The sequence below is a fragment of the Schistocerca serialis genome, chromosome 7 (genome assembly GCF_023864345.2).
Source record: "Schistocerca serialis cubense isolate TAMUIC-IGC-003099 chromosome 7, iqSchSeri2.2, whole genome shotgun sequence".
Lineage (NCBI taxonomy): Eukaryota > Metazoa > Arthropoda > Insecta > Orthoptera > Acrididae > Schistocerca > Schistocerca serialis.
Genome location: NC_064644.1, coordinates 235,159,677 through 235,187,602, shown reverse-complemented (window position 1 = coordinate 235,187,602; position 27,926 = coordinate 235,159,677). Strand labels below are relative to the sequence as shown.

The window sequence follows — 27,926 nt, the reverse complement described above, 5'->3', positions numbered from 1 at the left end:
CGAATAGAGTAAACATAAACTGTAGTAATTCCGGTTCCATTAAATGATTTTGGTCCTAATTATGTTTTAAAATCGTTGTGTAAGGTTAAGTTTAATTTATTCCAGATAATATTTACTGTTTTTCGAAACTAACTTGCCTATGAATCCGAAGAGGAAAGTACACAGTGTTCTGCACTAATATTGTCTCACGACTATTACTTACTGACTTTAATGTCGAAATCCGCTGAAAATCTGAGTGCTGCTCAGCGAGCAACGGATGCTTAATGGAAATTACTGTACGAAACAGGAAAAGTAATGGGTAAGGGAGCAGACTACAATAGAAAACGTACTTGTAATCTTACTGAAATAGAAATAATGGTCGATAGTGGGGGTAACATACTCGACAAAGGAAGCTCTTTGTTGGATTCCGAGATATAAGAAACGAGCAAAATGAAATACTGGAGAAGATATTAGAAAATATTCTGAAGGTGAGTATATGCTTATAGCGGATGACTAAAGCACGGGAGACATTTAATGCCTCAGTGGATGTAAATTTGCTAATGACGATGATATGATGATGATGATCTCATGACGAAAGGGATGTAGGTAACGTTGAAAGCGATAGAAAAGTTTTCTGTTCGTAGCCTGTCGACTAGCCAACTTCTAAATAACAGTCTCAGTTTAAATGTTTCATTCTCTAACAACTACCATATCCTAGCGTTCAGAACTACAGAATTTGGTACATTAAATAAAATCTCAGAAGCCCACTGACATTTTTTCGCTACGGTACATCGTCCTCTAACCGATATCGGTAGTTCATTTTCCACTAAGCACATAGCGTGCTATAAGCTGACACGTGGAGAGCAACAAATTTTTGCGCTTGGCGGAATGGATAAAAATATTTATTCGTAAAACGGGTTGTTTGTCCGACTTGCTAAAATGAGTGTGTGCCGTATTTTCAGTCAAAGTACGTAATATTTCGTAAGCTATAGAAAATGGTTCAAATGGCTCTGAGCACTATGGGACTTAACATCTATGGTTATCAGTCCCCTAGAACTTAGAACTACTTAAACCTAACTTTCCTAAGGACATCACACAACACCCAGTCATCACGAAGCAGAGAAAATCCATGACCCCGCCGGGAATCGAACCCGGGAACCCGGGCACGTAAGCAATACAGGATTGTAAAAAGTCACCTGTTGTTGTGATGACAGCAGGCGGTTAGCGAAGTAACAATGTAATGTCCCCCAGAAAGAAATATTAACTCTGCTGCGGAGTGTGCACTGATACGAAACTTTCTGGCAGATTAAAACTGTGTGCCGGGCCGAGACTAAAACTCGGGACATTAGCTTTACGAGCGTAAGTCCTCTACCGACTGAGCTACCCAAGCACGACTCAGCACCCGCCCTCACTCTCCAATACTGCCAGTATCTCCTCTCGTACCTTCCAAACCTTACAGGAGCTATCCTGTGAACCTCACAGAACTAGCGCTCCTGGAAGAAAGTGTATTACGGAGACATGGCTTAGCCAGAGAATGAAATGTTCACAAAGAAGCGGATTGTGCGCTGATATGAAACTTCCTGGCAGATTAAACCTGTGTGCTGGACAGAGACACGAAATCGGGACCTGTGGCGCCAGTAAAACAGCCATAAGCTCCCTTGTTGCTTTAGTATAGCTTCTCTCTGCTGCTTAAAAGAAGAAGCAGTGGTGTGGCTGAAGCATCAAGCAGCCTCCTGTTTGTTGTCATGCAGAGAAACTGGCAAAACGCAGCGTGTTTCACGATGCATGCACCTATGTCAGCATTTGCTCAGGTCCTGGCGGCTTCAGCTAACTACGGCGCTGCCTGCTGTGGATGACTCATCCCCCAGCACTATTCAGCAGGTAACAAGCATGTGACATAATGACAGTGACCCACTGTCCCCTGTCGATGGCCAGCAATCTGTTTCACATGGCCCGTGTTGGCCAGATGTGGAGGCAGCTTCAGCTCCCTTGGTTTCAGGACAGACTGCCCTGATGCAGAATCGAACTGCGGTCCACAAAGAGCATTCTGGATAACGCCCCAAGTGTCACAGCTCCATGGTAGTAGAGCTGCGATACTAACACAAGTGTCTTTAGTGGCGTTGTGGAAAGACTTCCACCTTCATCCCTTTACGTATTGCTGTGTCAGCTGGTTTCACACCTCGCCAGGCCACGTCGCCTTGCAACACCGCAACAGCTGTTGTGAATTATGTATGGCAGAACACTAATGGTCGCCAGCGGCTGGCGTTATGGCGATGTAGTTTATCCGGTGCACATTTCTGGTCAAATATGGTTCGTTCATTACAGATGTAATCGAACTTTAATTTTCTAATGCTCAAAATATTGTAACAGGCAGATGGCAAAATTGCAGGGATTAATTGACAAATGTTACCATAGCTTAATTGTACTCAGGCCATCTGAAGTACTTTCTAATATGCTTCACGTTTCTTCTCATGGGAATGTCAAAGATGGAAAAGTTGTATTATAATTATTCAGTTTCAGAAGTATGTGATGGAGTATATTTTATCCATGGTTAATTATAATAAGTGCAGAGAATGCAAAGAGTAATTTTTGCTTGCCCCTTGCTATTTCTATACAGCCAGACAAGTGCATGGTTTGGAGCATTGCATTACAGAATGAATTCCTATTGAAATTTGGACTCCCTGTCAAAGCTTCTTTCAGCTTCTCAAATGTACTTCCATAATCCTCTTACCAAACAAACTTTGAAAATTTTCTGCAGTAACTGTGTCAATAGTTTGGCACCGTCCACAAATTCTGTTATGAAACGTGGATGCCTCTCCAGGCCGGATCGTTTCGCAACATTGCAACGGCTGTGTTGTATTTTGTAAAGCTTAACACCCGCGACCGCTTGCGCCTAGCACTGCTGCAATCTATTTCATAGTCCGCACGTTTTTCACCAAATTTTGTCCTTAAAACACAGATAACAAAACTTTAATATTCCGAATGCTAAAGAAGAGCTTAACAGGCAAGTGTCATAATTATTGGGATTAATATTTGCAGATGTTATAACGTCATAATTCTACTCAGCTCATCTGAACTGCTTTGTAATTCGCTTCACATTGCTTTTGTTCCGAATGTCAATCATGGGGAGTGTTATAACAGTGCTGTTTCAGAAGCGTATCACGAAGTACATTTTATCCACAGTTCGTTACAATAAGTGCTGTGAATACAAGGTGTAATTTTGGTGTGTCCCAGTGCTTCCAATGTACCTAAGCATAGACCCATATGATTAATGGTAATTACTGAGTCCTGAAAGGAACTCCGTTATGTTAATTGGAAGAGCCGCTAACGTGTTAATGTTCCCTCTTTTCAACGAATCATGCATCCCGTTAATTAGAAGGAAGCTTTGTCAATGCGTTGCGGTAATTTTTGGAAGTGCTCCGTTTACATTCTTCCCGCAGCTTGTCAAATAGCCACTGTGTGAGCGAGAGGCGTGCTTCAACCATTACTAAATGAACACTACTGGGATCGATCACAGCGGAAATATATTTTAGAGGCACTCACGAAACAAAACGTTTTCGCGATAATTAATCCCTTCCTTCTCCCTCTGCCAAGGGCGCAACGAAAGGATGTGCGTTAGCGCAAAGCAGTTTATGAAACGTCCTTGTGTAGTATGAGAAATTGTGGCTGCGACTGGACGAATCGAACGCATATGGACGCCAACGGTAGCGGAAACCGTGGCACAAAGTATGTGTTCATTAAAGACCAGAAAAACGGCGATCGACAAGTTGGGTTCACGATTTAATCTCAGTTAGGAGCTTCCACAAAAACAAGTTCTCTGAAGAGAATCACTGACAGAAGATGTCGTTCTACAAATCATAAAACTGTGAAAGCCAGGAGAAAATGGGTATCAGGTAATCACTGGAGTTGTTCTTTGAGATGTCTTACCATTATGAAGGTCATTAGAGACGGAGTGCAGTTTCTGTATAGAGAAGGATATGAAAATGCAGTGGGTTTGCCTTCCCATAGATATTACTTTGGTTTTTGTGTTTAGCGATTTAAAAATATGCATGGGACCTAAATCTGGATAGCTGTACGGAAATTTAAGTTGAGTTAACTTGAAATGCATGTTCAGGCATATGATGAATCCTGTGGGTTGATGTCATGGTGTAACCTGTGTGTTGACATCAAGTTGTTTATTTGTAACGTTTTCTGCAGTTATTCAAACACAGGCCTTTTGGTGACAGTTATACCGTGGCTGCAGCAATGTGTGCTGGCATATTTTTATAGTCTTAACAGTGATTCGTTAATGACCTTGAAAAATTTTCGCTGCCGCAACCATTAAGGTTTAGGAAGGTATGAGAGGTGGGCACACTGGTCATAGTGATCCCATCATCAGTCAGCGGTGTCATCATGGTGTACCACTCGAGATTGAACGTGGAAGTCTCGTGACCATCTGTGTATTGTTTGGAATGGGAAGGGAGAGGAGGGTTGAAAGTCAAGAGTGGCACAATGGCTAGTGTTTGAGATGTCAAACCTAGACATTAGTATCTCGTTCCATTTCTCAACTAGGGTCGGCTGAGCAAGGCACATGAGCATTCAGCCAAGGGGTGTTGCGCAGAGTACAGCACTGCATTCATCGGACGAAACAGCGTGAGCGGTTCTCGTTCCCCATCACTGTATTTTCATGCTGGTTGTCTTCATCTCGCCGACAGTTCCCCCATTTTTCGCACGGGCTAGCTACCGCCAAGTACGATCAAATAGACACATGGCTAGCCATGCAGATGAGTAAAGACGGTGCCTAGTTGCATTCAGGTGACAAAGTCGTGGGATACCTCGCAGTACCATGCCTTTTGACCAGTGTAATACAGCAACTCGACATGGCATAGGTTCAACAAACCGAAATAATGACGCATGCTGCCTCTATAGCCATTTATAGCTGCGGAAGTATTGCTTCTGTAGGATTTTTTGCACAACCTTACCTCTCGATTACGTCCCATAAATATTCGGTAGGGTACATGCAGAGGTGGCCAAACCTTTCTTTCGTTAGTGCTGTCCACAATGTTCTTCAAACCAGTCGCGAGCAACTGTTGCCCTGTTTCAGCCACAAAAATTCTGTCATAGTTTGGAAACTTGGCGTCCACGAATGGGTGCAAATGTTGTCCAAGTAGCCGAACATCCAAGGGACCCAGTGCGTTCCATGTGAACACAGCCCACACCATTATGTAGTCGCCTCCACTTGCACAGTACCTTGCTGACAACTTTTGTCCATGGCTTCGTGGGATCAGCGCCGCAACCTACCATCAGCTCTTAGCAACTGACCAACTGACCAAGACACGGTTCTCTAGTCGTCTAGGGTCAACCGATACTGTCACAACAAGATCAGGAGAGGCGATGTCGTGCTAATAGAAAAAGGTTCTCCAGATAGTCGCCTTTTGCCATAGCGAGTTAACGCCAGATTTCGCCACACGGTACTAACGGGTATGATCGTCGGACGTCCCACATTGATTTCTGCTGTTATTCCACTCAGTGTTGCTCGTCTTTTAGCTTTGACAACTCTTTACAAACGCCGCAACTTTCTGTTTTTAAGCGACGGCCGTCAGCCACCACGTTTTCCGTGGTGATAGGTAATGACTGAAGTTTGGTATTCTCAGCACACTCTTGACACTGCGGATCACAGAATACTGAATTCCCTAACCAATGCGTCTAGCTCCAACTACAATCCCGCGTTCGAAGTCTGTTAACTCACGTCGTGCTGTCATAATCATGCTGGAAATCTTTTCACATGAATCACCCGAGTACAAATGATAGCTCTGCCAATGCACTGCCATTTTCTACTATGTCTGCGCCACATTACCGCCATCTGTGTATGCGCGTGTCGCTATCGACCTTGTCACCTCAATGTCGCTCACAATGCAGTTCGATGCTTATCGGTAAGTAAAACAATTGCTCGTGCCTACACATACAATGACCTCATAATCAGCGAGCGTGCTGGCACAACAGCATGATAACCGCGTGGACAGACACACCTAACAAGCAAAGTCATATCGCTCACCTAAGACATATTCCTCAAGCCGTGTGAAGTTAATTATCACTCTCTCTCTCGCAACGCGGCTGGGTAAAGATCACACGAACCGGCCGCACACCTGCAGTGCTGTAATACCTGTCTCCTGGACAGATAAGGTGCTGAGATGGCAGACAACCCACGTGCCCTTTTGTTGAATGATCGATATTAAACAGTGCTCCTTCGTCTTCCTCACCTTTTCACAAGTGCATCGACGGAGAAGCATTCAAGTGGATGACACTGGCTGTCGATGTGAATCCGTCGTCATAAGGCTGATGTGTGAGTCACAGCCCTTTTCTAGTGAGCATATCTTTCCATTATGGTATTTGGTTTTTTTCCGGGTCATCAAAATGTAAGCCCGGAAACCCCAAACCATTTCACGTTCTATTTCTGAGGCAGAGAACGTTCTTGAGTGCTTACGACTACCTATAAGAGCCTAACTGGCCCCTTAGATTCCCCCACGGCCTAAGGACCTGTAATTCCTCTAATTACAGAATACTGCCTACAAATTCCAAAAGGACCACCACAGATCGTAAGAGATGGGGAAAAACCCGGAATTCACAAGAAGTGATACAGGAAACGACGGGAATAGGATTAAAATGGTTCACCCATCTCTCTTCCTTACTTGATGTACACTGTTACAGCCTAAAGCTGTACTGTACTACAACTGTGCTGCTCGTAATTTTCTATATGGGCCAGATGTAAAAAAATTCCGTTCAGCTGCCACATAGGCAATTTTATGTGCGTGATTTTATTGACACTTGTAGGAGAAAAAGAAATATCACGGAGTCTCACCACTGCCTACTGGTACGCAATACCTGTGTCAGGCTGTCTGTGGTAGGAAGGACACGGCCAAATAGTGACAAAGGGAGACTGAACATCCTTCGTGTTGTGAAATTTCTTTTTATTTTAACAGAACACACTAAGATCTATTAAACATCTATTGAAGAAACATCGCCAGTGACACTGACTAGTAAGAAACAGAATTTACAATCATAAAACGGTACCAGATTGACGTATAGAAAACAAATGAAATGCAATAATAAAAAAAGTGCCAGTACAATAAAAGGGCTAATAATGCTTTTTCGAAGGAAACTGTAATACTTACAATCCAAAATAGATGTATTCTCCGCAAATATCCATCATAGTGTGAGAAAATTACTACGCTGCCGGATAGCGGAGTTGCGCAAAGCACGCAACTCAGATGACCAGACATTATTTATGCTAATTATTGCGTAAAGGTACTCAGTTTATGAAATTAACGTATCTTAAATCTCCTGGTGTTTGCCCACTTCCCTAAACAACAGTTCATACAAAGAGTATGATTCGTAACCATTCAAGTGGCCGAGCCACACTTCCATACCACATTTAAGTAAATAAATCTAGTAATTACTCAGTTGGTGAATAAGCATGAGCTTGAAATAAAACAGTATTAAAAGCTGCAGTAGCATCACAGTGATTAAGATACAGATAAATACATCGACTTACTAGTCAACCCTGTCTTGGCAAGACGTACTGAGCTCGGAAAGATAAAGTGGTGCAGAACCGCCTGCACTTACCTGCTCGTGCAGTCGATGGCGGGCTTGGTTCTGCTTTCGGGCGTTGCACCTGCCCCAAAAACCACGCAGGTTTCACCCAAGTCCCACAAAAATAATCACAAGTGGTAGCCTAATTAACATAGAGATACAGAATTTAATAAATGAATTGGCCCAGGTCTCTAGTACAGACCGAACGCCGATGCACAAAAGTCCAAATTACAGCAACAAGAAAAATAAGTAAATAATTCTGCAAAGAGTTAACGGAATCGAATCAATGAAATTCGTGAGGTGACCAAAATCTAAGCACAGCTCCTAACATAATTACCGAGCAGGAAGCTCGACTGCCTACCACAAAAAATGTGTGTGAAATCTTATGGGACTTAACTGCTAAGGTCATCAGTCCCAAAGCTTACGCACTACTTAACCTAAATTATCCTAAGAACAAACACACATACCCATACCCGAGGGAGGACTCGAATCTCCACCGGGACCAGCTGCACAGTCCATGACTGCAGCGCCTTAGACCGCTCGACTAATCCCGCGCGGCTGCCAATCACAAATTATTTCAAACGCACGCAATGTGGGTGAGGGGTTAACATAACCGCCAGGCGCAGCGGAGCACTAAGCCACAGTCTAAAACGCTCGGTTGTCTTACGAATCCTTCACTAACTGCAGATAGAACATAATCTTTTCAATAATATTGCAGCCACGTATAAGATAGAAGTAACAAACGCGAAATAAAGTCTTCACTGAGAGAGACTTAATAAGTAAGATTGCCGGCCGGTGTGGCCGAGCGGTTCTAGGCGCTTCAGTCTGGAACTGCGGGACTGCTACGGTCGCAGGTTCGAATCCTGCCTCGAGCATGGATGTGTGTGATGTCCTTAGGTCAGTTAGGTTGAATTAGTTCTAAGTTCTAGGGGACTGATGACCTCAGATGTTAAGACCCATAGTGCTCAGAGCATTGAACCATTTTAAGTAAGATTGAGAGGCTCCAACCTTGCAAACAATAAAAAAAAAGCAAAGCCAAAGCTAGTAGTGTAAACACCCAATAAGGCAACTGAAGAAAATGTGCGCTCCAGTAATCGTGTACGCAGGACGTGGCACCTGAAATGAACCCACTTCAAATGGAAGTGCGCGCTGCCGAAATCCGTCGCCTTACAGCTGCCAGGTAGAAAGCTGAGACCGATTATAGGAGTGCACACACAACTTTCCTGTCTAGAGACAGAAGAGGGGTCAATAACCAGATGTCTGATATGGATCTGGAAATGAACCTCGAACAAACGACCAGAAACCTAACTAAACACTCGCAGTACTGGCAACGTAGATGGGAATTATGGTTACTGTCGGTGCTCTGCACCCAACATAAAAAGCTGGAAGCTCGCCATACATATCCGTACAACGATCCAGGAAGGACAGCGTGGTTCCGACAAACGACTTCAATATGCACGGCCCACGTCAGCCTCCTTGTCCGGTCTATCGCTGGAGCACACAACACGCTCCTTGCCGCGGAATGCGCTCCACACGTCGGCAGCAAGCAAGGTAATAACGGTTTGCAGTGCAAGAGCTCGCCTGAGTGTCTATTCCCGCTATCGCTGCTACACTCGGAGACGGTGACTGTGAATTGCCGAACTTGTACTAGCCATCAAGTGCTAGTGCACCACTCGCCTCGCCCCCAGTATTCAACTTGGCCACGACACCCCGTGTAGACTGTTTCAGTTTCACAGACTCACTGTCCTCGCGCCTCGTATCTCCGCGCGAACCGCATGCGCCAAAGGCAAAGAAGTTCTTCTAGAGACCGTAGCGCGACCTATCGATACCGCAGCGGTTTACCTGTACACTGTGGCGCAGGAGAGGATGGGAATGATAGGTGGCTGCGAGTCGTGGGAGCGCAAATATTATTTCTCAATTATATACATGGTGTGCTGTGGCAGCCCACTTCAGACGTAGCGCCTCTTGCATCGGCATCCCACTTCACGTCTAACCAACACGGGATGCCTGTATCACAGGGAAACCTACATCGTCTGTGTCGTCAACACAAATATTTGCCGCCGGCCACAACACAACACAATACCAGGTCTCCACCAATGGCCGCCATAGACCGGTACCCGTTTGCGGGCCTGTAGAACAGCTTCACCAGAGGTCGTAGGTAGCCCAGGAACCACTTTGCTACGCCAGGCACAACATCGCAGACAGTTCCGGCAGATACATCCGTCAAACGGGCTTTACAGGGAGCTGCACTGCCGGAGAAGGACAGTTCGACACACCGCTTGAAAGTCTACAGAGCTGCCGCCCCGGCAGCCATGGCCAGACGCCTCTTCTAGCTGGCCGATCTCTTGCAGATGAACTTGGTATAATCGATGAACATCTTGACATTGTTGAATTGTTTGATCTCTCTCCGTGAATAGTCGGGTCTTTTCTATCATTATTTGTTTTTGTGTATTGATGTCGATCGGCAGATGGGATGGAGTCTGTTCTTCTTTTGGAGATTGTATTATAGTTTCCTTTTTGAGGAGTCTAAGAAATTGTTTTCGGACTTGTGTTTTCCGCATTTCTATTTTGATAGCGAGCGCAGATACTTCATGGTGTCTCTTCTTTCCGACATGTCTGAAACAACAGGCACCACATATATAGTTTAGGCGACGACGGCCAATAATTACTTGAGTGCGGAATCTACACCACTCTCTATCTCTTACAGGACAGACGAAAAGTCACTGTAATGAGGATAGTGGACAAGAGACACTACACCAGCATTGTTTGGACATCTTGTAAATGTGGTTCTGATGGGAGGCGTCCCAGTCTAGTAAGTTATGACAACCACTGTGTCCGGATGGTGTAGAGCTCAGCGTATTTGCCTAGTAAGCGGTAAACCCAGGTTCAGGACAAACTTTCACCTTACCCCATTGATTTAAATCAATGCACAGTGTTAGCTAATATCATTAATTCCTTTGTCTCCTAATTTATTAGTGACACAATAAATAAGAGCGCCTTAGAATAAATTGGACTGAAAATTCTTGTGCTCAAATTCCGAAAACATCAATCGACAAAATCATAAGCCCAAATATTGTTTTTCTAAGGCGATAGGGCATCTTAAAACAAATCCCCATTTTGCGGGAACTTGATCAACACAATGAATATTACCTTACAATAAAATGAGCACACCGAATCAATCAGCATATCTATATCTAATTGACTTACAACTGTAAGGAATAGTAATAATAGAAGAACCAGGTAAATGCGATTAGGACTCGTTCTCTAAGGATACCGTAGATAGATAGCTCATCCACAGATTACTTGAGCGAGTTTGCGAGAATCAAAACATTTGCCAGTTGCATCTTTTGACTGCATTGAACTGAAACCTAATTTTTTTTACACCGCCGAAAGAGTGTAGACCTCAACTTGATACGTCTAGCCGTTCCTGAGAAAAAGGAGCCCTAACAGACGCACACAAAACCTTAAATTAATTCTGGAGTACATATTTAACGTTGCAAACAACAATGCACTCCAAGAGAAAGAAACCGACGCAATAAGAAGGAATTGTCGGAATGAGCAAGTCAATAACGCGCTGCTCCACCTCTGGTCTTTAAAGAAGCAGCTATTCGGCTGGGCACTGATTAACACATAAGCTGCGACATGGTAGCGAATAAAACAGTGACCCGATTACGAAATAAATTTCCCTTACTTCACGTCTATGGTCGTTAATTTTTTTGTCATCAGGCTACCGGTTTCGGTCTATAAAGACCATCATCAGTTCTGTTTTGTAAACACGTCCTAATATACTAGAGCAGTAGTGGCATCATCGAATGTTAAAATCAGCACCAACATCGCCAAGTAAATATAAATAACAGCAAATGGAAAAGTCATCTTGTCACTACTGCTGCTGATAAGATGTCTCTTCCATTTACTAATATTTATATTAATTTGACGATGCTGGTACCGATTGTGCTTTTAACATTTGACAATGCCACTACGGCTCTAGTATATTAGGATACATTTTTATAAAAGAGATCTAATGACGGTCATTATAGATCGAAAACGGTAGTCTGATGACAAAAAAATTAGTGACCATTGACATGAAGTAAAGTAAATTTATTGATTAATACAGTTGATTGATGATCTACTGAGGGATACCGTTCCAAATTCTGTTCAATTAGCGTGTTGCCAAAATCCCGAGCTGGTTGGAGGGCCGTGCCGATTTTGCTCCGAACTTTCTCAACTGGGGATAGATTCGGGGACCTTGCTGGCCAAGGTAGGGTTCGGCAAACAACAAAACAACCAGTAGTAACTCTCGCCGTGTGTGGGCGGGCACAATATTGCTGAAGCATGATCCCAGGGTGGCTTGCAATGAAAGACAACAATTGAATTAGGAATACTACGACCATCAATAGGAATCCCACCTTTCAATCCCACACAAATTCCATTACTTAATACAGCGTAGAATATCGTCGACGAACCCCTGTGTGAGGGTGCCGCGGATGACTCTCTAGGGCGTCCTCCTATGAAATTAAATGACGCCCATACCACCACTCCTTGTTGTCGACCCATATGGTGCCTCTGTCTGGACCGTGCCAAACATGTTCTCGGTGGTCATCGAGGCCCAGTTCGAAGTGGGACTCATCACATTCTACCCCAGCCCGAAGACGTGTTGGAGACGCCCAAACCTGAGGTAGGCTACCAACCCGATGGTTTCGATACCTGCCTCCTCCATCATCATCAAGTCAAAACTCGAAGGTTTTACTCCTAACGACGAAACCGGAGACAGGTGTCAAAAGCTCAATGGTTTCATTCGAAATGAAGAGTCTCGACAACCGAGACGATTTTATTCATGCATGCCACCGGATGGACCCTTTTAGCACAACAAATGTCTTGAGCTAGCTATTTGTGAGCAGTGCGACATGTGTTGGGAAGTCGTCGAATATTGGTTCATCCTTCGGATTTTAGAGCTCTCTCTCTCTCTCTCTCTCTTTCTCTCTCTCTCTCTCTCTCTCTCTCTCTCTCTCTCGCTCGTTCTCTCTTTATCTCTCTCATTCTGTGGGGAGAACAAATTTCTGTCAAGTTACACGAGAAATATACACTTCAAAGAATACACCGGAAGAAATATATGTCGAGTGGCACACATACATGTATCAATAACAGTGTGCGCAAATGCGTGTTAATGAATTCTCTTAATTGTTGGAAAAGAGAAAGTGTCTAACCCCTCTCGTGCATTGACAGTCGATACCTGCCCCCCTCCCCTCCTATCAGGGCAACCATGTCAGTATTCCAATCGATGCCTGAGATATCTAATATATCACTAAGAATGGAATACTTCCATCTCGAAACAACGTCCCAAACGAGTTGCGTGTCGCTTCTCCATGTTCCACGCGTCCTCCTTGGAGCACACTTTCTTTGCATTGGTGCTCCTCGTGAAAATCGCATCAGTGTTTGAACAGTGAACTGTGTGTCACTGGCATTATCTTCGAGCATTAATACGTTGATGCATTACGTCTCTTTATGATGTCACCAGCAGCGAAACGATCTGGTGACAACATTCTTCGGTGACGCTAACAAGAGCTGTAGTGCACTTCACATGCGATGTCTAAATTGCAGAATTGCGTGTCGGTTTCTTTCTATTCTTAGTTACCGGAAGGTATAGTTCCATATAACGCTATTGGAGTCACCTTCTCTCTAACCCGCTTTGAGGTAGGTGAATAGGTTTATAGTTTTATCATTTGTCACTATTGGTTTGCTAAGACAGATGTTTCAAACTTTCAGTTTTTATTGCAAAGATGACAACTGGAGAGGTGAAAGACTTAGAGGCCAACGTGCCTGCTGCAGTGGTAACATCGGTTCCCGTCAGATCACCAAAGAGGCAAACTGAGGAGCTGCTTGATTGAGAAGTAGTGATTCCGCATCCAGTGACGCCTGTGTGTGAGGATGACACGGCGGCTCGTCGGTACCGTTGGGCCTTCCAAGGCCGGTTCGGACGGAGGACAGACATACAGGGAATGTACAAACATATGGAAACTCCACAATCACATTACAATGCCTCAAGCGGTACAGTAAAACAGATGGCATTCAAATAGCTTGCAGTATTCTCGAAAACGATAAATACTATCCTGTTAAGTGTTCAAGATGATCTTATACCATTCTTTGTGCGAAATAGTTGCACGTTCTGGTAACGATGATGGAGGTGGGTAGTTATCAAGCACCTGTCTCTCCAATAACTATGAGATGTAGTGACTGTGGTGACCAGGCCATATACGATCATTCATCCCCGAGCTCGCAAAATCAACCGCGGACGATGCAAGCTGTGTGATTGGGGGGGCCTGTCGTCTTTGAACGCCGCATCACCGTTGGAGAGCAGGTATTGTACCATGGGATGGTACAACACTTGCAACATATCGAGAGCATTACACAGCTGTCGTTCGTGGTCAAACAGAACAGCGCCACATGAAGGCTTGGTTATAATCTGCATTTATCTTCAGGCAAGCATTTCTCGCTGCTGTTCCATAGCCCTGTAAGTCTCCTCTATTTCTTCGATTGGCTCAAATGCACTGATGTGCAACTACGTGGTATCTTAAAACGAGTGAAACTGCATGAAAGCTTTTTTTCATCAGTCTGTGTTCCGACTGGTTTTAATGCTGCCCGCCACAAATTCCTCTCCTGTGCCAACCTCTTCACCTCAAATTAGCATTTTCACCCTACGGCCTCTGTTATTTGCTAGATATATTCCAATCTCCGTCTTAATCTATAGCTTTTGCCCTGTACATATCTCTCTACGACCATGTACGTCAATGCCTGATGTCTGAACGTATTTCCTGTCATTCTGTCCCTTCCTCTTGTCAGTGTTTGACAAATATTCCTTTCCCCGCCGATTCTGCGCAAAATCTTCTCATTCACTAGCGTATCAGTCCACCTAATTTTCAACATTCGTCTGTGGTACCACATCTCCGCTCTTCTTACAGTTCGTGTTTCACTACCATACAATGCTGTGCTCTAAACGTACAACCTCAGAAATTTGTTTCTCAAATTAAGGCCAATATTTAGTAGCAGTAGACTTCTCTTGGCCAGGTATGCCCTTTTTGTCAGTGTTGTTCTGCTTTTCATGTCCTCCTTGCTCCCTCTTTCTTGGATTATTTTGCTGCATAGGTAGCAGAATTCCTTAACTTCATCTGATTCGTGAACGTCGATCCTGATGCTAAGTTTCCTGGTGTTCTCATTTCTGCTACTTCTGATTACTTCAGTCTTTCTTTGATTTACTCTCAATCCAGACTGTTCATTCCATTCAGAAGATCGTACAATTCTTTACTTTCACTGAGGTTAGCAATCTCATCAGCGAATCTTATGATTGATATCCTTTCGTCTTGAGTTTATCTTCACTCTTGACCCTTTCTTTCTTCTTCATTTGCGCTAAGGATTGCAATGTCATTAGAGAATCTTATCGCTCATATCCTCTCACCTTTAATTTTAATTCCACACTTGAAACTTTCTTTTATGTCCATCATTACTCCTTCGATATATACATTGAACAGTAGAGCGAAAGATTACATCCCTGCCTTACACCCTTTTTAATCCAAGCACTTCGTTGTTGGTCTTCCACTCTTATTATATTACCTCTTGGCTCTTGCACGCGTTGTATATTACCCGTCTCTCTCTATAGGTTACCCATATTTTCTTTAGTATTTCGAACATCTTGCACCATTTTACATTGTGGGACGCATTTTCCGGGTCATCAAAATCTGAAGTATTTGAGAGTTTAAATGCTGTTGTATTATGCTTGCTCATGCTGATCCGTTAACTGGCGAATGGGCTGGAGCGAGACTTGCTTAGTACTGCTCAAGCACAACTAACTTTTAATGACACCCTCACTTCTGTGCCATGTAGAACGACTGATACACCCAACACTCTGCATACAGCATCTGAAACAACATCATCAGAAAAATGCCAATATCGCCTACGGTTTCCCAGTTCGGAGTAAACGAAGCTAGGTCAGAGTTATTAGAATAACCGAATCCCAACTGAAACACATTATTGATTTGCGTATCAACAAAAACACCATAAGCTGTTTGTATTAATTTTAGCTAACCGCAGTCAGTTTCGGTAATATAATCCACCATCATTACGTACCTCTGTAGCAATGGATGACCACGCTTTCAACGCACATCATCTCTAGTAAAATGAGCAGAAACCGTCGTCGTCCACGGAGCTGTAAAAACCTTATCGTTCATTGTGCGCTTCGCTGAGTTTATGTGCTGCAGCAAAAGGCACCATAAACAATAACATTTATGATTTCTGCAAACGCCGACGCTTCTGCCCTTTTTATTGGAGATACTGTGATGATCCCCGTTGGTTACTCTAGGTCCCAGTGGAGCCGAGAACGGTCGCAATTAAACAAACGTAGTAAACACAGCTGATGATGTTATTGTTGCTACATATAAATAAAATAGCCGCTCTTCCATTACCCATTACAAGATGGATGTATGAAAACGTTACCGATTTGCTTTAGGGAAGTACTATTTGTATCTGATGCTACTTATTATTTATGGCAAAGTGGACAGTCCACAAATTATTCCTGACTATGGGAAACCAGTGTCATTGGAGTAAGGAATGAAAGAACGACGTTTAGACTTCAACGGCCCGTCGACAACGAGGTCACTAGCTCGGATTACGGAAGGATAAGAAAGGAAATCAGCCGTGACATTTTCGAAGCAATGATCCCACCATTTACCTTAAGCGAGTAAAGACAATCACTCAAGACCCAAATCGGGACGACGGAACATGGATTCGAACTGTCGCCCTCCCGAAAGCGATTCCAGTTTGGTTATGGAGCAAGGTAACTGATACAGAACATCTCACCAATTTTGTACTCAACTATACTCTGAAATCAGCTGTTAACTGAAGATTTATTCACACGACCGATTTCGCAGCTTTAAAGCAGCAATTTCAAGTGATACTACATGGAAAGAAAAGCACCCTTATAGTCTACACAACTGAGGAAACATTAAGGACAGACAATAAAAATAAATGAAAATGAAAAATACTAGATTAATTGTATTGGTTGTCCTGAATTTTTTAGTTATATAGATTATAAAACTGCTTCCCTTTCCATATAACACCTGAAGATGCTGTTTTAACAACAGAGCGAACCGGTCATGTGAACATATCATCAATTAACAGCGGATTGCGGTCTTAATCAGGTTCAATTTACCGCGAATTCCGGCAGCTGTGGCTGTCCACGTTATAAAGCTGGATGTCAGAGTGTTGAAGAAAGTCCTGTTGGTCTGCCGTTCACGAGTGTTCAGGATAACAAATGTCTTTTTTGAACGGTATCGTCTCCAGATTAGAACGCACAATGAATTTTTGTGCCGGGCAGTCAACTTCCGGTACCCACCTTCAATGTACGCTAGCTTTTAATGTCATTTCTTAGTGACTGCGGCTCTGAAAATTTATTCATCCTTCCAAATTGCTTGATGGGAGACAAGACCTCTTTGCCTATGTGCCCATAGACAGAAAATAAATTATACATTGAGCAGGATAGAAACAATTTTAACACGCAGCTGTGATTCACTGATTCCGTTTCTTAGCGTATTCCACAATTTTTTTAGTTGCAAAAAGGCTGGCTTCACTATTGCCTCGTGTCCCGATCAACGGCACGGTTTTGTCTCTTGCTGCCTAGTCAATGGAAGCCAACGTTGCACATCCTTTCTCAAAGAGTTTCTGTGCCTCTTAAAACCCCTGTGACACCTAGCTGGTCGCTTTCCACTGCAGCATCCGTCCTCACGCCGTTTTCCGTCGCAACCGCGGCACTGGCTGCTGAATGTAGCTGATTAGTTTTATTACACTCTCCACCTGCAGTTCGTACCTTCGGTAGCAGACCATGTACCTTAGCACTCCCGGCAATGTGAAGGTTTCCTGTGTTAACATTCTGTGATCATATTCCACTCTGAAATATTACTGCTGAAGCTTTAATTTAAGTTATCATTATGTACCTAAGTGTCTGTTTCCACTCGAAGCCTGATTTGTCAGCATAGTTACTGCCTGAAACACAGTACTACTTTTCGCTAATACACAGTGTCCCGAAGTTTTAAGACCAAATTTATACACATGCTGTCTTGTGACTGGTTTGATACAGCGTGGCAAAAGCTCCTCTCTTGTGCCAACTTCTTCGTCTCGCAGTAGCGCTTGCAATCTACGTCCTCAGTTATTTGTTGGATCTACTCCTCCACAGTTTTTACTCTCTACAGCTCCCTCTAGCACTAAGCGAGTTATTCCTTGGTGTCTTAACGAACGTCCTATAACACTATTCCCTCTTCTTATCAGTGGCTTCCAAATGTTCCTTTCTTCGACTATGGTGCGGAGAACCTCATTCCTTAGCTTATCAGGCCAGCAGATTTTCAAAATTCTTCAGTAGCAACACATTTCAGATTCTTAGGCTATCTTCTTTAGTTTTTCCAAGGTTCATGAATTACGTTCCACATATACAGGGTGAGTCACCTAACGTTACCGCTGGATATATTTTGTAAACCACATCAAATACTGACGAATCGATTCCACTGACCGAACGTGAGGAGAGGGGCTAGTGTCATTGGTTAATACAAACCATAAAAAAATGCACAGAAGTATGTTTTTTAACAGAAACCTACGCTTTTTAAAAGGAACCCCGTTAGTTTTGTTAGCACATCTGAACATATAAACAAATACGTAATCAGTGCCGTTTGTTGCATTGTAAAATGTTAATTACATCCGGAGATATTGTAACCTAAAGTTGACGCTTGAGTACCACTCCTCCGCTGTTCGATCGTGTGTATCGGAGAGCACAGAATTACGTAGGGATCCAAAGGGAACGGTGATGGACCTTAGGTACAGAAGAGACTGGAACAGCACATTACGTACACATGCTAACACCTTTTTATTGGTCTTTTTCACTGACGCACATGTACATTACCATGAGGGGTGAGGTACATGTACACACGTGGTTTCCGTTTTCAATTACGGAGTGGAATAGAGTGTGTCCCGACATGTCAGGCCAGTAGATGTTCAATGTGGTGGCCATCATTTGCTGCACACAATTGCAATCTCTGGCGTAATGAATGTCGTACACGCCGCAGTACATCTGGTGTAATGTCGTCGCAGGCTGCCACAATACGTTGTTTCATATCCTCTGCGGTTGTAGGCACATCACGGTACACATTCTCCTTTAACGTACCCCACAGAAAGAAGTCCAGAGGTGTAAGATCAGGAGAACGGGCTGGCCAATTTATGCGGCCTCCACGTCCTATGAAACGCCCCTAATTCTAATGCTAGCCTCCCACAGAAGGCGGACTTTCCCACACATTGCATTAGACATGTAGTCCGTTATGTCTTTTTTTTTTTGTTATCAATAAAAGCTGTGTGAGCTTCGAGGCTATAATTCCTTTTCTTTTAAACTATCCTCTTAGCAGTGTGACATATGTACAGGCCGTCACTTTCTTCTATTTAGTGTTCTTACATATATTTTATATCCTGTATTCAGAACACTTATTCCCACATTCACACGTGTTTCTAGCGCCTTCTTTTAAATATAGGCATAAATTAGGAATGTGAGCAGGATGGAATTTAGCGTCCATTTCAACATCTGTTAATTAGTTTCAGAAATATTCTAGGATTCTTTCGTGGTTTCATGCTTTAAAAAAAAGTTTTATCGATCTACACCCTGCGTCCCTTCGAATAAAACAGTTGAGTTTTCGACAGCGTCTCCGCCATCGACATCTGGAGTTAAAATTACTGACTACCAGGGTTGGCTTTGTGTTGTCCTTATATCGATGTAATGGCAGTGTCTGGAACCTCCCAGAGAGCGGCAGGAGATCCACTTACTTGGACAGCTCCTAACAGAGCGGCCCCGCCGCGGGACCGGGTTATGCCAAGTGGCGCGAGCGGCCGGCGCTAAGTTTGAAACAGCCGCTCCCGCGTCCTTGCAAGCGTTAAGCCTACGTCTTTGTTTTCGCTCAGTGCCCAAGCCCGCCCCCATGCCCCACTATGTGTGTACCATTGATGTCTGTTAAAATCTTTGGTGTTTGTTCTAATTTTGGCCACTCCCTTTCTGAAACAATCCCAATATGGTGGCGTTTGAGCCAAAACTCTCGTCCTTTCAAATTGTATTTCATACCCGTTTCCTCAGCAATGTTCAACCTAGACCTGCTTCTCAAGTTACTTTTGTCTGACATGTCATGAATGCTCTGCCCAACTCTCCGTAGCAGTGACCTAATTAAATGCTACCACATTCACAAGGGATAGCATACACTCTAGGAACTCGAATACCTATGTTGTTTGTAACGAGGTGTAACGTATCTCTCATCTTAGAAGTGGGCCGGAACATTGGACTACGTCCACGTCTCTTCAACACTGTCCTGTTTTGCAGGTACGTAAGAAATCCAGCTGACTTGGCCTCTCCCGCCGATTCACTAGGCACCTTTCGTCGGTGGTATCTGAAAACTTTTACAATTTCTACTTAGCTGTAACCATCATCTCTGAAAACGCGCGCATCAAATGCTGAAATGCAGACGTTAGGCGATCATCGTCCGAAACAGCCCTTGGCGTGTGTCCTAACGTGTTCATGGCCGTTTTCTTGCTTAAATGGCGGTAAAAACTGTTGGCGTTCAAGTACTGGTCAGTATGCATGAATTTCCTGTAAACTGAATGACCGGGCCGGCCTGCTTCCTTATGCTCGACTACAACATCCCCATATCTCCATAATTCACTGAACTACACTACGTGATCAAAAGTATCCGGACACCTGACTGAAAATGACTTACATGTTCGTGGCGCCCTCCATCGGCAATGCTGGAATTCAATATGGTGTTGGTCCACCCCTAGCCTTGATGACAGTTTCCACTCAAGCATGCATACGTTCAGTCGAGTGCTGGAAGGTTTCGTGAGGAATGGCAGCCCATTGTTCACGGAGCACTGCACTGAGGAGAAGTATCGATGACGGTCGGTGAGGCCTGGCACGAAGCCGGCGTTACAAAACATCCCAATTGTCTCTATAGGATTCAGGTCACGATTCTGTGCATGCCGGTCTATTACAGGGATGTTATTCTCAATTAACCAATCCGCCACAGGCCACGCATTATGAACAAGTGCTCGATCATGTTGAAAGATGCAATCGCCATCCCCGAACGCTCTTCAACAGTGGGAAGTAAGAAGGTGCTTAAAACATCAATGTAGGCCGGTGCTGTGATAGTGCCACGCAAAACAATATGGGGTGCAAGTCCCCTCCACGAAACACACGACCACACCATAACACCACAGCCTCCGAATTTTACTGATGGCACTACACACGCTGACAGGTGACGTTCACAGGGCATTCACCATATCCACACCCTGCCATCGGATCGCAACATTGTGTACCGTGATTCGTCATTACACAACTTTATCCACTGTTCAGTCGTCCAATGTTTACGCTCCGCCGGCCGAGGTGGCCGAGAGGTTCTAGGCGCTACAGTTTGGAACCGCGCGACCGCTGCAGTCGCAGGTTTGCATCCTGCCTCGGGCATGGATGTGTGTGATGTCCTTAGGTTAGATAGGTTCTAGGGGACTGATGACCTCAGCTGTTAGGTCCCATAATGCTCCGAGTCATTTGAACCATTTTACGCTCCTTGCACAAAGCGAGAAGTCGTTTGTGGTTTATGAGCGGCTGCTCGACCATGAAATGTTAGTTTTCTCACCTCACACCTTACTGTCATAGTACTTGCAGTGGATCCCGATGCAGTTTGGAATTCCTGTGTGATGGCCTGGATATATGTCTCCCTATTACACATTACGAACCTCTTCAACAATCGGTGGCCTTTGTCAGTCAACAGACGATGTTGGCCTGTACACTTCTGTGCTGGGCGTGTCCCTTCACGTTTTTACTTTCACTATCACATCGGAAGCAGTGGATCTAGGGATTTTTAGGAGTGTGGAAATGTCGCATACAGACGTATGGCACAAGTGACACCTAATTCCCTGACCACGTTAGAAGTCCGTGAGTTCTGAGGTGATCCTCATTCTGCTCTCTCACGATGTCTAATGACAACTAAGATTGCTGATATGGAGTGTGTGGCAGTAGGTGGCAGCAAAATGCACGTAATATGAAAAACGTATGTTTCTGGGGTTGTCCGGACACTTTTGATCACATAGTATACAATCCTCTCCTGTAGCCTTCCAATTTTTCATTTCTGATAATGCTGTTTCTAAGTCCTCTAAGGTAATGGGATCAACGTTTCCATAAAGAGGACCATTGATTTCTTCTTCCTTTTCCAGAGAGCATAATACTAAGAAACCCTATAACGTTGGTAGGCACCTCAAAATTCAAACGTGAACTGAGTAACTGAAGAAGTGGCGGCCGTCGAGAAGTGGTTGCAGGCCCATTGTAACTAGGTTGGTAGCCGACTTCGGAAGTAGATCCCGCGACTGACTCTCCAGTCGAATTCCCCGTCGCGCCGTAGAGCCCGCATTAATACCATGCAGACAAAATGATATCAAGCCACACTATTTCTGCCATGGCAGATGATCCAACGTACGGCTGCGGAAGTCTATTGACCAGACCTGACTTACAGCTTTAGTCGGACGTCTTCTCGCCACTAGACGCAGGCTCAACAGATAGCTGAACAAGTGACCCAATTGAAACTGCTGTACAGCGTGGAGGCTATGTGCACCACGGGAATGGCGTTACGAGTCGGCCAGACCGGACCTTTCTTTTTTTCATTCCATCAAAAACGGAATGGAAAGTGTTGTAATCTTTCTCCGGTCGTGGAACAGTGGGTTTTCGGAGCACACTTGTGAACGGAATCGATGGCAATCATGAAAGAGGACGAGCAGCGCCGAGCCTCCGGCCAGCCCGCCGCCCTGCCCCGCGTGGCGGGCAGCCGCGCTCGTTGGCGCCTTCGGCCGCTGGTGGCAGCAGCGTCGGCCGGCGGCGCGGCGCCGCGTGCTCTGCGCCAGTGCGCGCCCGGCCGCGGAACGCGTCGTCTCGCCTCGTCCCGCCTCCACCTGTCTCGCCAGCCGCGGCGTGCGACTGGCGCCAGCGCAGACGTCGTAGTTGGCGCGCGTAGCCGCCTGGACACGAGTTGTGGCAGGTGAGCCCGACAGCCACCAGCGATGTCACCGCAGATACTACTCTGCGATGTCAAAGCCACTGTGCTGGCATCCGTTCGTATCAGTCCCATTCATTACTGGTTCCTTACCGAAAGACTTGCGTTGCTATCTGCCAATGCCAAAGAAGTCAGTAGTTTCTTCGTGGAACTGCATTTGATGCTAATAGTGAATAAAGGATTTCTCACACAAATTGTTTATGTCCTTTTCTTAAGATAAGGTGGTGTACTGCTTGATACCTTTGGTCGCTACACTGGACGTATGAAATCGACTGCGCAGCCCTTGTATTCCTACTTTTTTTAAAACAGTTGCACTCAACTAAGTTAATTTACAGAAGCGATTACTACACGTGTTTTTATTTCGTTACTGTATTACATTGGGATTAGAACGTACTATCATGACATTTAGCATTTTCTCATGCACTGATGTAGCACAGAGTGCTACGTTCCTCAACATATTTTTAACACAGTGATATTAAGTGCTGTACGCCAGCGATATATACTTGTGGCAAACAATGCAGGCTATTTCTGAGGAAATTATAACAAAATTTCGTGATTTACTTGTGGTACTACAAAGCACTCATTGTAGCATATTGTCTTCAGTAAGATGTTAACACCAAAATCGCTACTGAAATGAAAGTGATTAGCGCGCCAGCTGCCAACTGTTGATGTCTACTACCGGAGTAATGTCAAGCGATCAGTGCTACTATGAACGAAGACAGGTTTTGCAACAACTTCTGTTGTCTTTCCAACTTGAATTCACAACCATTTGGTAACACTATGGTACAGTGGTCATTTGAACACAGAAAATGGCTTTTCTTGTTAATACATTCATTTGTACTATATTACGCTTATATATTCTTCCAAACGGAGGCAAAAAAAATATGGAACAGCAGGAGTATTATTGAGTCTGTAGTTACTAGTTAAGAAATTTGTAGAGTATGAAATTTTACAATCTTAAATCAGCACATTTCAAGAGTTTCTCATCAGAAAAGAAAATTACATGCATTCTAGTTTCGAAAATTTTGCCATTAAAATACTTTGATTGCTAGAAAATGGAAGCAACGAATAAAAAAGGCTTTCAGCACTGTAGTATTCCAGAAAGATTGAACAAGTCATCTGATCCAGATCTATATTTCTGTTATGCTCTATACAAAAGTGGGAAACGACACATACTACACGCATCGGACATGGAAACCTCTTTACACAGCACTTACCAGCTTTAAAGGTGCCTACAAAAAAGCTTTTCGAGATCTCTGTTCTTGTTCGTTGCGAATCTAAAGGCTACAGTGACTAACGAAATTTTACAGTATTTAGAAACATACCATCTGTTTACTGAGTTGTTCACGCTTAACGTCCCTCATACATCTGGCGCACAATTTAGTGGAAAATGTGATTCGGACAAGTGAGAACAATGAATTTATCGTACTGTTGATTTAAAACTACTCACAAATTCGTCGGGTTTGCGCAAACGACGCCAAAATTTTTCAGCTCGTTGCCTATTCGTCTTTCTACGGCACTTGGAGAATAATAACCTAAACACCACTCAAAAAACTTGGTACAATGAAGAACTTTCTTACAGTAGCTTAAGAAATTCCGAAACTTACCAACGTGAACAAATCGGTCTTTGCGAAAAAGCAGGGAGTTGGCCTGAAGAACCATTTCGAGGCATGACGTTCCTTCAAACATGTAAAGCTGTGAAAAAGTAAGTCAGTCTCAAGTTTTGAAATATTCATTCGGAACTCGAAGGTCACAGTAACATCAAATTTTCATGTTTAAACTGAAGCAAAACGAAACTGAGTCTATTATTCTGTGCTGTGGACCTCACCCACATTTCTTGTAAACTGTTGACTGTGTGGTTAATTTGATCTTGGGCGTCATCTTTTTGTCGATCTATTGGCATTGGGAACTTAATCTGCCACTGCGCTTCCTAAAGTGGCAGAATTTTGCTTCAAGAGGTTTCTAACTTCCATAGTTCTGAGCGGTCGGCTATTAGTGCGGATACAGCCGTAAGTATTGCGGTTACGAAATGTGTCTTTCGCCAATTTATACAAGGATTGTTCCTTGATCTTTCAGAGACAAAATGTACGTACACCCCCCAAGCAAGTGTGGGAAACGCCTTTGACATCTAAATCTGATTCAAATATTTACATAAATTCTCGGTTGATACTAATTTAGAAAACTGCCGAAAAGTATGAAGAAGGAAGATTCAAATTTAACGTTCTGGCGATGATCAGACCGTTACTGACGGTTCACAATCTTGGAATAGTGAAGGACTTGGGATCCATGTCCTCATCAAAGGAAACATCCCGGTATTCGGAAAGAAAGAAATCGTGTAAAGGAAAACATAAATGTAATGTCGCAGTTTCAGAGCGACTAGCTCCAGAATTACTTGTTGTTGTTCTTACTCTGCGTGATGATGCAGTTTCCTATGGCAAGGGTCATAAAATGTGTAACTTCTAGAGAGGTGAAGAACTGGCAGTATCTTTTTTCTTTCTCTCTTTACATCTTCGTACGAGATTAGCTCGTACTCTGTGGTTCCGTCTAAATCTCGGTCCTCGGGCACTTTGCTTTGCGCTACTGCCACTTAGCGATAGAGCTCGCTCGCGATACCAGAACATAAATTTCAGAACTAAGTTTCTTATATTTCTAGAGTTAATAAATTTAATTTCAATCATATGACCACGTATTGTACGTCTTCCAAGTCTCAGAACCAGATACGAAGTCCGGTGGTCTGGGTTTCAGGCATTGTACTCAAATCTTAGAGCACACGGAATTGTACTCTCGTTCCACAACACTTATTAAGTTTCCGTTGGTTTGTCTAAATAAATTCAGATGAAGTCTCCCGTCCTCAATACCGATTTAGGTTAAGCGCGAGTTACCTAGATCACTTCCAACATCAACCGGGGTTAGCGATTTCACGTCGACGGAACACACGTTCTGCATTAGTAGTTCGTTTAGTTGGTTAAATGTGTTCTGCTGCCTAACCAAGAATGAGCTTCATATCCACATACAAATCCCATAATTAAAAGATTTAGAAAAAGTAGTGAATCTTCACTAAAAAGGTTGATACATGAAAATGTATGAGTCCTAGGACACCTAATCAGTGTCCTGTATGGTGGCTGATGATGCAGATTGGATTTAGGGAAGGGTATAAGTGATGTGGTTGTATCTGTTGTTATATGTGAGTCTTAATCTAAGGCGTGGAAAGGTTCTGGTCAGTTGACCCAACAAAATGTCCTTATGTGCAGCAAAATCCACTTTTCTCATACACAAACGGAAACGTGAGTTTCAGCTATTTTTACATTTCTGTCAATGTAATTCTGTGCGCTGGAGAGAGACTGATATCTGAACGCTTGCTCTTCGAGTAAAGTGTACTTTCAGTTAGCTACCTGATTATACCCTACGATCTGATCGAAGTCTTAGAAAATCACTAATGTTCCCAAGCAATAAACATTCAAACTTAACTTTTTCGAGGACTGATAACTTTCTACTAGCTAGAAGCCTGACAGCTGTTGGTTACGAGCAGGACGGGTTTGGTCAGCTCTCATCGTAATCACATGCCAGTAACAGGTAACCATAAATATTCCCAGCTCAGGTTGCCACTTAAGGACCTATAGGTTTCCAGGTACAAGTTTCAGACAATTCTGCGTAAAAATTTTTAACGACTATTTATATTCACCCCTATTTCATTAAAGGAAGGACCAATAAGACATGCTTTTCAGACAATAGGAATATTTCCGTCAGATATTATTACAAACCTGAATAACTCTTTGGGTGTGTGATAACTTAGGATAACGTAGGTTCTATGTTTGATATGAGTGATGTACTTTTTGTATCAAATGATTTTTTATTTCTATTTCCAAAGAAATGGTCAGTGCAGGTAGTTTACGGACGACTACATTGTAGCTAGTAATACCTTCTTTGGGGTTTTTGTTTAGAAAGTTGTTACTTTGTCTCGGAGGGCAAAAGGCATGCATCATGTGCCAGAGGAATATTTTACCCACTCCTACAATGGCGTTTGTTTGACAGTTATAGGGTTCTGAAAGAAACAAGGGAAACGTAGGAAAATTTACTTAAACATTTGCAGTAAATTAATTGTCTAAGCTTTATTTACAGATAACACTAAGATGTTGATTTGAAGCGATGACAAACGTAAATGATATGATTTACATTGTCATACTCGTTTTGCTTTGTAACTCTGTTGCCTCTTAAGCGTGTGAAACATATTAAGCTCTGTAAATAGATGATCTCCTGACACAAACTATATTTTTACGTTATATACAGTTGATGTGCTTTTTGTTATCGTATCTGTGCAATATTTACGAAATAATGCTCCTATGTGCGTACTTGTATTTAACATTTAAAGCTGTTGTTATTGTAACACTACACTATGTACATCAAAACGTTATCTTAAATCCTTGGCGTGTAGCTAACGATTTCATTGTGAACCACTGTGGCACCTAATATTTTAACTTTCTATGCTGCGTATATATGACACAGTATGCAGGGGAATATTCATAAGTTTCACATAACGTAATGAATGATGGTTTGATATTCCCTATACAGAGAAACCTCAGCATCCACTATGACCCACGTTTCCCTTTTTTTTCTTCTGAAGTCTTAAAGCATAACTCTAAACTAAGATTAATGACTAAAGGAAATTTTTAACATTACAACCTATACTTTTCCTTGATTTTTCATTCATGGAATCGCACAAATACTGATTTATTATTGTCATAGAGCATAATTTGAGGATCTGAAAAGAACTCTTCGTTTGGTTTTATAGATACTTACGTTATCGATGGGATCTGTTAATATCTCGATAAGTGTTAACTATACTTCTGTTCTCTTTAGCAGTTCCTTTCCTAGTCGAGACAGCCGAAATGGTTTACAGCATAGCACTTTTTCTCTTTTGAGCTTTTTAGTTATCAATGAAATTGTTTTACATGTATAATTGATTCTTACTGATATACTTAATACCGGAGAAATGCCAACCGTCGTGCTAATATCATATTTCTGCCCACGCAGGTGTGTGGCACGAAAGTTCGACAGTCAGTAGTCCCCATCTCCTAACATCATACATTTTTAGGAACGCATATTTCGCTTCTTAAATACTGAGATAGGGTCCTATTCTGCATGACACTAAAAGATAATCATGTGTGTATGTGTGTCTTGGAGATGAAACTACCTTCACCTACATTTATAGTCTGCAAATCTGTGTATGCCAGAGGGTAGTTTTCATTGTATCACACATTATGGTAACATCTTCTAACA

General features: G+C 43.2%; 1 protein-coding gene across 2 annotated transcripts in view; it reads left to right on the top strand.

Annotated features, from left to right (window-relative positions):
* LOC126412724 (uncharacterized) overlaps positions 1-27,926 on the top strand; it is an 803,546-nt gene that overhangs the window by 294,878 nt on the left and 480,742 nt on the right. Inside the window, exon 1 of one of the 2 annotated variants that reach the window (XM_050082451.1) lies at positions 22,504-22,634. The exons of the other annotated variant lie outside the window; for it this stretch is intronic. The gene's annotated coding sequence lies outside the window, so the exon portion shown is untranslated. Of the gene's footprint in view, positions 1-22,503; positions 22,635-27,926 lie in introns of those variants that run through there. 2 annotated transcript variants of the gene reach the window in all.